The sequence below is a fragment of the Aquarana catesbeiana genome, linkage group LG07 (assembly GCF_042186555.1).
Source record: "Aquarana catesbeiana isolate 2022-GZ linkage group LG07, ASM4218655v1, whole genome shotgun sequence".
NCBI classification, from domain to species: Eukaryota; Metazoa; Chordata; class Amphibia; order Anura; family Ranidae; genus Aquarana; species Aquarana catesbeiana.
In genome coordinates, this window is record NC_133330.1 from 326,406,561 (window position 1) to 326,417,657 (window position 11,097).

At 48.2% G+C, this 11,097-nt stretch overlaps 1 long non-coding RNA gene across 1 annotated transcript; it reads left to right on the forward strand.

Annotated features, from left to right (window-relative positions):
* Positions 1 to 4,987: 4,987 nt before the first annotated feature.
* Positions 4,988 to 8,039, forward strand: LOC141103808 (uncharacterized). Its single transcript, XR_012235370.1, has 2 exons — positions 4,988 to 7,313; positions 7,483 to 8,039. It is a non-coding gene; the product is annotated as an uncharacterized lncRNA (long non-coding RNA).
* The last annotated feature ends 3,058 nt before the right edge of the window (positions 8,040 to 11,097 follow it).

The following is an 11,097-nucleotide window of genomic DNA, read 5'->3' on the forward strand; positions in this document are numbered from 1 at the left end:
CGTCCATAGAGGGCACAGGAGCGCCGCCCCCTCTCTCCTGGCATCGCTCTATCACCATAGATAGATTCATGCATTGCATGGTCGCCGCTGACACCCCCTATTCAGGTGTCCTGCCCCTTTTCAGGCGCCGGGCACCTGAATTACAGCGGCAGGGGTGTTTTTTGGAAGCACCTGATTAGAGCCGTAGGCATTAATAGGCACCCAAAAAGGTGACCAGCGGGCGCAATGCTGTACGTTCGCTGTTCACTAAGGTGTGTGTGTGTATTTTTTTTTTTTTTTTTACATGCACACAGCTATAGAGTAAATTTGTGCAGCTGCTACTAGCAATTTGTTAAAGTTATAACAACAGTCAAAGTCAAAAACCATAAATCTCCATTTACATGAAGGTCAGGTTTAGGGCTGAAACAACTAATCGATTAATCGACAACTAATCGATTATGAAATTAATCGATTACTATTTTCATAATCGATTAATCGGCCAGTAACATAATGTGGTTAAAAAAAAAACTAAAATGAGCCCTTTATAGTACAAAAACAGCAAATAATCGCTACTGTAACTATTTCTTTCACAGTTCTACAGTAAAAAAAATGAACCCCTTACAGTAGTGATTATTTACTTTTTTTGTACTATAAAGGGCTAATATTCGTTTTTTTAACCCCATTATGTTACTAAAGTCTTACACCTGGTTCACATCTATGTGCTTTTTGGTGCTTTTTGCAGAAACGCACTACAGTTCATGTACATGGTTTCCTATGGGACACGTTCACATCTATGTCTTTTCAGCCGCTGCGTATTTGGAAAGCGTCGGTGACTTTTTTTTAACGCAAAACATACTTCAATGGAGAAGCTGAAGAAAAGCATGTAATGCGTTTTTCCAGCAATTTGTGTTTTTTAATCTGCCCAAAAACAAATTGGCCAAAAAAAAAATGCAAAAATGCAAATCGCAGCAAAATCACGTGCGCAAAAATCAAAACGCACAGCACAGAGCACTGCAGAAACAGATCAAAAGAAAACTGCATAGGTGTGCACCGAGCCTTATGCTGGCCACACCGATCAATATTCAGATGAGAATATGCAGATGAAAAATCTTTGTACATTCGATGAATGAATGTTTGAAATTTTCACTTGTTTATAACATTCTGTTTTTAAAATAATTGTAATTTCTGAACGAAAACCACATACACTGTCTGATAATTCCTTTCACCACGAAGTTTTTTATTATTTCCAAATTTTCCCATTACTGTGGTTGAAAATGAACGTCGATTTGACCCCACTAACGATTAGAAAATCGAACGAACGTTCTTATCTCTCCTCTAATAGTATATACAGTATATCTCTTCTGTCTGTTATTCTCAGAGTGGATTAGATATTTTGCTCCCTAACCATATAGTTGGCTATTTTTATTTACCACTGCATAAAGATTTTTAAGAATAAATTGTCTTTTTTTAAAACTTTACATATTAGCTAAATTATACACCACACTTTTTTTTTTAAAGTTATTAACCAATTAATCTAAACAGTAATCGGCCAACTAATCGATTATGAAAATAATCGTTAGTTGCAGCCCTAGTCAGGTTAATATAACCCAGCACAGAGTTCCCCCTTACATCAGAGTCTGCAGGATTACCCTTACAGTGCAAGGGGAACTTTGATGTAAAGGGGAGTGCTGCCGATCATGATGTAAAGGGGAATGCTGAAGAATTTGATGTAAAGGGGAACTCTTATGTAAGAGGGGGCTCTGGTGACCAGAGATCACCTTATATCAGATTGCACAGCATTCCCCTTTACATCAAGGTCTGCAGAGTTCCAACTTGCATTTAAAACGGAACTCTAATGTGGGGGGGGGGGGGACCTCTGGTTAGAGATGGCCAGAGACTGTGTGGCCATGATACAAGAGATGGCCAGAGACTGTGCGGCCATGATACAAGAGATGGTCAGAGACTGTGCGGCCATGATACAAGGGATGGTCAGAGACAGTGTGGCCATGAAACAAGGGATGGTCAAAGACTGTACGGCCATGATACAAGGGATGGTCAGAGACTGTGCGGCCATGATACAAGAGATGGTCAGAAACTGTGCGGCCATGATGCAAGGGATGGTCAGAGACTGTGCGGCCATGATACAAAAGATGGTCAGAGACTGTGCGGCCATGATACAAGGGATGGTCAGAGACTGTGCGGCCATGATACAAGGGATGGTCAGAGACTGTGCGGCCATAATACAAGAGATGGTCAGAGACTGTGCGGCCATGATACAAGGGATGATACAAGAGATGGTCAGAGACTGTGCAGCCAGGATACAAGAGTTGGTCAGAGACTGTGCGGCCATGATACAAGGGATGGTCAGAGACTGTGCGGCCATGATACAAGAGATGGCCAGAGACTGTGCGGACATGATACAAGGGATGGTCAGAGACTGTGTGGACATGATACAAGGGATGGTCAGAGACTGTGCGGACATGATACAAGGGATGATCAGAGACTGTGCGGACATGATACAAGGGATGGTCAGAGACTGTGCGGCCATCATACAAGAGATGGTCAGAGACTGTGCGGACATGATACAAGGGATGGTCAGAGACTGTGTGGACATGATACAAGGGATGCCATGCAAAACAGTGTCGGCTTTGGTAGAAGTCTAGGACGGCGTTAGAGCCCGACATTGGCTGCAGCTGATGAGATGTTCTCAGTGTGAGGGGGGGTGGGGGGTTTCAGCTGGTTGGAACCTCCATTGCTTTACCCCAGTGTGTGCCAGCCTCCTCACCCTGCCCGCCTGGAGACACCCAGGGCCATCTTTAATATTGACTGGACCCTGGACAAACATTTTCCTGGCTCCCCCCCTACCAATTTCGCTCTCCACCCCAATATCCCAAAAAACAAACACGCACATAGACTTATCCAAAAAAACCTTTAATAATGTAAGCATAAAGATCTGGTTCACACTCACTGATTGCCCCAGGCTCACTGATTGGTTGCTAGAGGTTACTGTACAATATTACCACTCAATGATTGGTTGCTAGAGGTTACTGCACATCATTACCTCTCACTGGGTGGCAGGGCAGTATTGTGGTGTGTGATGCAACGGTTGGGGTACACTTGGTTGGATGGCAGCATTGGGGTGAGAGGCTGAGATCATATCTCCCCCTATAATAATAGGGGTAGGATGGGGATGTTGATGACAATGGGTGTGGTGGTAGGAAGCTGGCAGTGGGGTACAGGGGGGATGGAGATAAAGAAGATGATGGGGTATGGTGGTTGGATGCTAGTAGTGGGGTACAGGGGGCTGATGGGTATGTTGATGACAGGGGTCAGGGTGGTAGGATGTCAGAGGCGGGGTATGGGGACAATGATAGTGGATGGCATGATAGGAACCTGGCAGTGGAGTACAGGGGGATGAAGATGATGGGGTGGGGTGGTAGGAAGCTGGCAGCGGGGATTCGGGGGGGGGGAGTGAAGATGACAAGGGGTGGGGTGGTAGGATGCTGGCAGTGGAGTACAGGGGGATGAAGATGACAGGGGTGGGGTGGTAGGAAGCTGGCAGAGGGGAACAGGGGAATGAAGATGACAGTGGTGGGGTGGTAGGAAGCTGGCAGAGGGGAACAGGGGAATGAAGATGACAGTGGTGGGGTGGTAGGAAGCTGGCAGAGGGAAACAGGGGGATAAAGATGACAGGGGTGGAGTGGTAGTAAGCTAGCAGAGGGGTGTAAGCTGGCAGAGGGGTGCAGGGGGGATGATGATGACAGGGGTGGTAGGAAGCTAGTACAGGGGGGATGAAGATGGTGGGGTGGTAGGAAGCTGGCAGTAGAGTACAGGGGGGGGGGGGGGGGATAGGAAGCTGGCAGAGGAGTACAAGGGGAAGATGACAGGGGTGGGGTGGTAGGAAGCTGGCAGAGGGGTACAGGGGGATGAATATGACGGGATGGGGAGGTAGAAAGCTGGCAGAGGGATACAGAGAGATTAAGATGACAGGGGTGGGGTGGTAGGAAGCTGGTGGCAGAGGGGTACCGGGGGATGAAGATGACAGGGGTGGGGTGGTAGGAAGCTGGTACAGGGGGGATGAAGACGGTGGGGTGGTAGGAAGCTGGCAGTAGAGTACGGGGGGGGGGGGATAGGAAGCTGACAGAGGAGTACAGGGGGGAAGATGACAGGGGTGGGGTGGTAGGAAGCTGGTACAGGGGGGATGAAGATGGTGGGGTGGTAGGAAGAGGGCAGTAGAGTACGGGGGGGGGGGATAGGAAGCTGGCAGAGGAGTACAGGGGGGAAGATGACAGGGGTGGGGTGGTAGGAAGCTGGCAGAGGAGTGCAGGGGGATGAAGATGATGGATGGGGTGGTAGGAAGAGCGGTATAGGGAATCTGGTAAAGGGGGATGAAGATGACAGGGGGTGGGGTGGTAGGAAGCTGGCAGTGGACTACAGGGGGGATGAAGATGGCGGGTGGGAGGAAGCTGGCAGAGGGGTGCAGGGGGGGGGGAAGATGACAGGGGGATGATGATGATGGGGTGGGATGGTGGCAGAGGGGTACAGGGGGATGAAGATGATGGATGGGGTGGTAGGAAGCTGGCAGAGCGGTATAGGGAATCTGGTAAAGGGGTATGAAGATGACAGGGGGCGGGGTGGTAGTAAGCTGGCAGAGGGGTACAGGGGGGATGATGATGACAGGGGGTAGGGTGGTGGGATGCCAGGCACAGGGAGATGATTAGGATAATAATGACAGGGGGTCAGTGGATGGCCTCATATGCCGGGTGGGATACATATCATCAGGGCTGGGTGTGGGGGGGTTGTCAGTATTGATTTTTGGGGCGCCCTCCTCGGTCTGGGGGTGAAGTCTTGCTGTACCTTGAGGCTCCCTGATGATCTCCTCTCTGACAAGTCCTCCTCTGCAGACGGTCCATCCTGCAGAGCGGATCGGAGAGGTATTATTATTATCATCTGAGCTCCCAGCTCTGCACATGGCAGGAGATGAGAGCAGAGCCCGGCAGAAGGGGAGGAGTTGGGGGAGGGGAGAACACGGAGCCGTCCACTGACCCTGAGAGCTCGGACGGTGCAGTGCTGAGTAGTCAGTCTGATACCGGAGGGGGAAAACTATAAAAACGCCGGTGCTGGGGACACCGACCGGGGACATTCCCTCCATGTCAGGGATAGTAAGCAGCCGGCGAGGCCTTAAGCGACCGTCTAATTAGAGAGCCGCCTCTGGTGACAACCCGAGCTCGGTGTCCTCCTGAGTCCGCTCTCCTCACACGGAACCGGAAGATAGTGGCTGCCATCACTTACACACGTGGCTGCCATCACTTACACACGTGACTTACACACGTGGCTGCCATCCCTTACCCACGTGATCGCCTTCCCTGCCCCACCGTCTCCATGGAGACCCAGCTCTGGAACCGTTATTTCTGCCAGACAGCCTCGATGACGTCACAGCGCAGCAAAGCCTATAAATAGCAGAGCAGGGCAGTAGCCGTTAGTCGTGTTCTGTGCGTCGAGGGAGGAAGTACCATTTCTGCTCTCTCCTCCTTGTCCATGTTCTATTCTCATCTGATTCTAATCTGTTATGAACCAAACCCCATCCGGACTGTATATCACCATTTCTGATAACTAATGGAGTTTATTCATTTTAAATAAGAGAAATAGAAAGCTCCAGATTTGGGTATATGTGGGGACAAGACATCGCCTTGGCTGCACTATGTATGTATATATCCTAAATTAACTTCTCAGTTTAAACCAAGCAATTCCATTGCAGGGGCATTATAACAAAAACAAACTCCATGCAGATCTTCTATCAATCTGTTTAATGGAGTGATGTCATTGAAAAGATGGGACTTTAATGGTGCTTTTTTTATGGGTCTTTTCACAGGTACTGTTTTAATATCCCAAGTGGGTTAAAAACACTTACAGGATGGAGGAATAGAACAGGCACATCATGGAAGTTGTAAAAAACAGCATTGGAAGGGGTCACAGCGGAGGGAAGTCTTCAGAATGATGGATGTGTGACTCACTGGATCTATCACAGTCCGCAGCAGGATGAGACGCTGGAACGCTGTTGGAGCCGGCGTCATCAGCGCGGAGAGGAGAAGGACCCAGAAGTGATGTCAAATGCTGAGAGACTCTGTAACCAGCCTGGACCGCAGAGCGGAGGATGTGAGGTCATAAGAAAGGGACGCGTTTCGGAACTCTGGACGGTTCCTTTGTCAACCTCTGAATGCAGCTTATGAGTTGCCATGCCGCCTGCCACCAGATGCAGTTTGACACTTGTCAACAGATGCAGCTTGTCAATTGCCACGTCCCCTGCCACTAGATGCAGCTTTTCAACAGAAGCAGATTGTCACGTTCAACAGATGCAGCTTATGAGTTGCCATGTCGCCTGCCACCAGATGCAGTTTGACACTCGTCGACAATTATTCATTTTGAATAAGAGAAATAGAAAGCTCCAGATTTGGGTATATGAAGGGGACAAGACATCGCCTTGGCTGCACTATGTATGTATCTATCCTAAATTAACTTTTCAGTTTAAACCAAGCAAATCCATTGCAGGGGCATTATAACAAAAACAAACTCCATGCAGATCTTCTATCAATCTGTTTAATGGAGTGATGTCATTGAAAAGATGGGACTTTAATGGTGCTTTTTTATGGGTCTTTTCACAGGTAATTTGTCGGGGCGATGGATGGTGTTGGCAATTCCATTATCACTGCACCATGGTTGATAAGGTGTCAGAATGATTGAAGCGCATTATTTCTATTATCACATTGTGATATAACATGATAGAGTTCAACTCTCCATAATGCAGAATCAGTGGGAACCCTGAGTGTGTTACCTGCTGCCATCACCTGCCACCAGATGCAGCGTGTCAACAGAAGCAGATTGTCACTTTCAACAGATGCAGCTTATGAATTGCCATGTCGCCTGCCACCAGATGCAGTTTGACACTCGTCAACAGATAAACAAACAAAAGACGCCTCTAAGTGTAGAAGAAAAACTGTTTTAATATCCCAACTGGGTTAAAAACACTTACAGGATGGAGGAATAGAACAGGCACATCATGGAAGTTGTAAAAAACAGCATTGGAAGGGGTCACGGCGGAGGGAAGTCTTCAGACTTGGATGGATGTGTGACTCACTGGATCTATCACAGTCCGCAGCAGGATGAGACGCTGGAGCGCTGTTGGAGCCGGCGTCATCAGCGCGGAGAGGAGAAGGACCCAGAAGTGATGTCCAATGCTGAGAGACTCTGTAACCAGCCTGGAGAAATAGAAGAGAAATAGAAAGCTCCAGATTTGGGTATATGAAGGGGACAAGACATCACCTTGGCTGCACTATGTATGTATCTATCCTAAATTAACTTCTCAGTTTAAACCAAGCAAATCCATTGCAGGGGCATTATAACAAAAACAAACTCCATGCAGATCTTCTATCAATCTGTTTAATGGAGTGATGTCATTGAAAAGATGGAACTTTAATGGTGCTTTTTTTATGGGTCTTTTCACAGGCAATTTGTCAGGGCGATGGATGGTGTTGGCAATTCCATTATCACTGCACCATGGTTGATATGGTGTCAGAATGATTGAAGCGCATTATTTCTATTCATTGTCAACCTCTGGTTTGTCAACCTCTGGATGCAGCTTATGAGTTGCCATGTCGTCTGCCACCAGATGCAGTTTGACACTCATCAACAGATGCAGCTTGTCAACTGCCACGTCACCTGCCACCAGATGCAGCTTGTCAACAGAAGCAGATTGTCACTTTCAACAGATTCTTAGATTGTAAGCTCTATGAGCAGGGACCTCTGATTCCTACTGTATTAAAATGTATTGTATTTGTACTGTCTACCCTCAAGTTGTAAAGCGCTACGTAAACTGTTGGCACTATATAAATCCTGTATAATAATAATAATAACAAATTCAGCTTATGAGTTGCCACGTCACCTGCCACCAGATGCAGCTTGTTAACAGAAGCAGATTGTCACTTTCAACAGATTCTTAGATTGTAAGCTCTAAGGAGCAGGGACCTTTGATTCCTACTGTATTAAAATGTATTTTATTTGTACTGTCTACCCTCAAGTTGTAAAGCGCTACGTAAACTGTTGGCACTATATAAATGCTGTATAATAATAATAATAACAAATGCAGCTTATGAGTTGCCACGTCACCTGCCACCAGATGCAGCTTGTCAACAGAAGCAACTTGTCACTTGTCAACAGATGCAGCTTGGTGGAGGAGTACGAGGCACCCTCAGTTCCTCAATACTTTGGGGTGGAGGTGTAGCAGGGCATCCTCAGTGCCTCGATACTTTAACGTGGAGAGGTAGGAGGGCATCCTCAGATCCTTAATACCTTGGAGTGGAGAGTTAGGAGGGCACCCTCAGTTTCTCAATACTTTGGGGTAGAGGGGTAGGAAGGCATCCTCAGTGCCTTGATAATTTAACGTGGAGAGGTAGGAGGGCATTCTCAGTTCCTTAATACCTTGGAGTGGAGAGTTAGGAGGGCATCCTCAGTTCCTCAATACTTTGGGGTAGGAGGGCACCCTCAGTTTCTCAATACTTTGGGGTAGAGGGGTAGGAGGGCATCCTCAGTGCCTTGATACTTTAACGTGGAGAGGTAGGAGGGCATTCTCAGTTCCTTAATACCTTGGAGTGGAGAGTTAGGAGGACATACACAGTTCCTCAATACTTTGGGGTTGAGGGGTAGGACGGCTTCCATAGTGCCGTATTATTTGGGGTGGATAGGTAGGAGGACATCCTCAGTTCCTTAATACCTTGGAGTGGAGAGTTAGGAGGGCATCCTCAGTTCCTCAATACTTTGGGGTAGGAGGGCACCCTCAGTTTCTCAATACTTTGGGGTAGAGGGGTAGGAGGGCATCCTCAGTGCCTTGATACTTTAACGTGGAGAGGTAGGAGGGCATTCTCAGTTCCTTAATACCTTGGAGTGGAGAGTTAGGAGGGCATCCTCAGTTCCTCAATACTTTGGGGTTGAGGGGTAGGACGGCTTCCATAGTGCCGTATTATTTGGGATGGATAGGTAGGAGGACATCCTCAGTTCCCTAATACCTTGGGGTAGAGAGTTAGGAGGGCTTCCTCAGTGCCTCAATACTTTGGGGTAGGAGGGCACCCTCAGTTTCTCAATACTTTGGGGTAGAGGGGTAGGAGGGCATCCTCAGTGCCTTGATACTTTAACATGGAGAGGTAGGAGGGCATTCTCAGTTCCTTAATACCTTTGAGTGGAGAGTTAGGAGGGCATCCTCAGTTCCTCAATACTTTGGGGTTGAGGGGTAGGACGGCTTCCATAGTGCCGTATTATTTGGGGTGGATAGGTAGGAGGACATCCTCAGTTCCTTAATACCTTGGGGTAGAGAGTTAGGAGGGCTTCCTCAGTGCCTCAATACTTTGGGGTAGGAGGGCACCCTCAGTTTCTCAATACCTTGGGGTAGAGGGGTAGGAGGGCATCCTCAGTGCCTTGATACTTTAACGTGGAGAGGTAGGAGGGCATTCTCAGTTCCTTAATACCTTGGAGTGGAGAGTTAGGAGGGCATCCTCAGTTCCTCAATACTTTGGGGTAGGAGGGCACCCTCAGTTTCTCAATACTTTGGGGTAGAGGGGTAGGAGGGCATCCTCAGTGCCTTGATACTTTAATGTGGAGAGGTAGGAGGGCATTCTCAGTTCCTTAATACCTTGGAGTGGAGAGTTAGGAGGGCATCCTCAGTTCCTCAATACTTTGGGGTTGAGGGGTAGGACGGCTTCCATAGTGCCGTATTATTTGGGGTGGATAGGTAGGAGGACATCCTCAGTTCCTTAATACCTTGGGGTAGAGAGTTAGGAGGGCTTCCTCAGTGCCTCAATACTTTGGGGTAGGAGGGCACCCTCAGTTTCTCAATACTTTGGGGTAGAGGGGTAGGAGGGCATCCTCAGTGCCTTGATACTTTAACGTGGAGAGGTAGGAGGGCATTCTCAGTTCCTTAATACCTTGGAGTGGAGAGTTAGGAGGGCATCCTCAGTTCCTCAATACTTTGGGGTAGGAGGGCACCCTCAGTTTCTCAATACTTTGGGGTAGAGGGGTAGGAGGGCATCCTCAGTGCCTTGATACTTTAACGTGGAGAGGTAGGAGGGCATTCTCAGTTCCTTAATACCTTCAAGTGGAGAGTTAGGAGGGCATCCTCAGTTCCTCAATACTTTGGGGTTGAGGGGTAGGACGGCTTCCATAGTGCCGTATTATTTGGGATGGATAGGTAGGAGGACATCCTCAGTTCCTTAATACCTTGGGGTAGAGAGTTAGGAGGGCTTCCTCAGTGCCTCAATACTTTGGGGTAGGAGGGCACCCTCAGTTTCTCATTACTTTGGGGTAGAGGGGTAGGAGGGCATCCTCAGTGCCTTGATACTTTAACGTGGAGAGGTAGGAGGGCATTCTCAGTTCCTTAATACCTTGGAGTGGAGAGTTAGGAGGGCATCCTCAGTTCCTCAATACTTTGGGGTAGGAGGGCACCCTCAGTTTCTCAATACTTTGGCTTAGAGGGGTAGGAGGGCATCCTCAGTGCCTTGATACTTTAACGTGGAGAGGTAGGAGGGCATTCTCAGTTCCTTAATACCTTGCAGTGGAGAGTTAGGAGGACATCCTCAGTTCCTCAATACTTTGGGGTTGAGGGGTAGGACGGCTTCCATAGTGCCGTATTATTTGGGGTGGATAGGTAGGAGGACATCCTCAGTTCCTTAATACCTTGGAGTGGAGAGTTAGGAGGGCATCCTCAGTTCCTCAATACTTTGGGGTAGGAGGGCACCCTCAGTTTCTCAATACTTTGGGGTAGAGGGGTAGGAGGGCATCCTCAGTGCCTTGATACTTTAACGTGGAGAGGTAGGAGGGCATTCTCAGTTCCTTAATACCTTGGAGTGGAGAGTTAGGAGGGCATCCTCAGTTCCTCAATACTTTGGGGTAGGAGGGCACCCTCAGTTTCTCAATACTTTGGGGTAGAGGGGTAGGAGGGCATCCTCAGTGCCTTGATACTTTAACGTGGAGAGGTAGGAGGGCATTCTCAGTTCCTTAATACCTTCAAGTGGAGAGTTAGGAGGGCATCCTCAGTTCCTCAATACTTTGGGGTTGAGGGGTAGGACGGCTTCC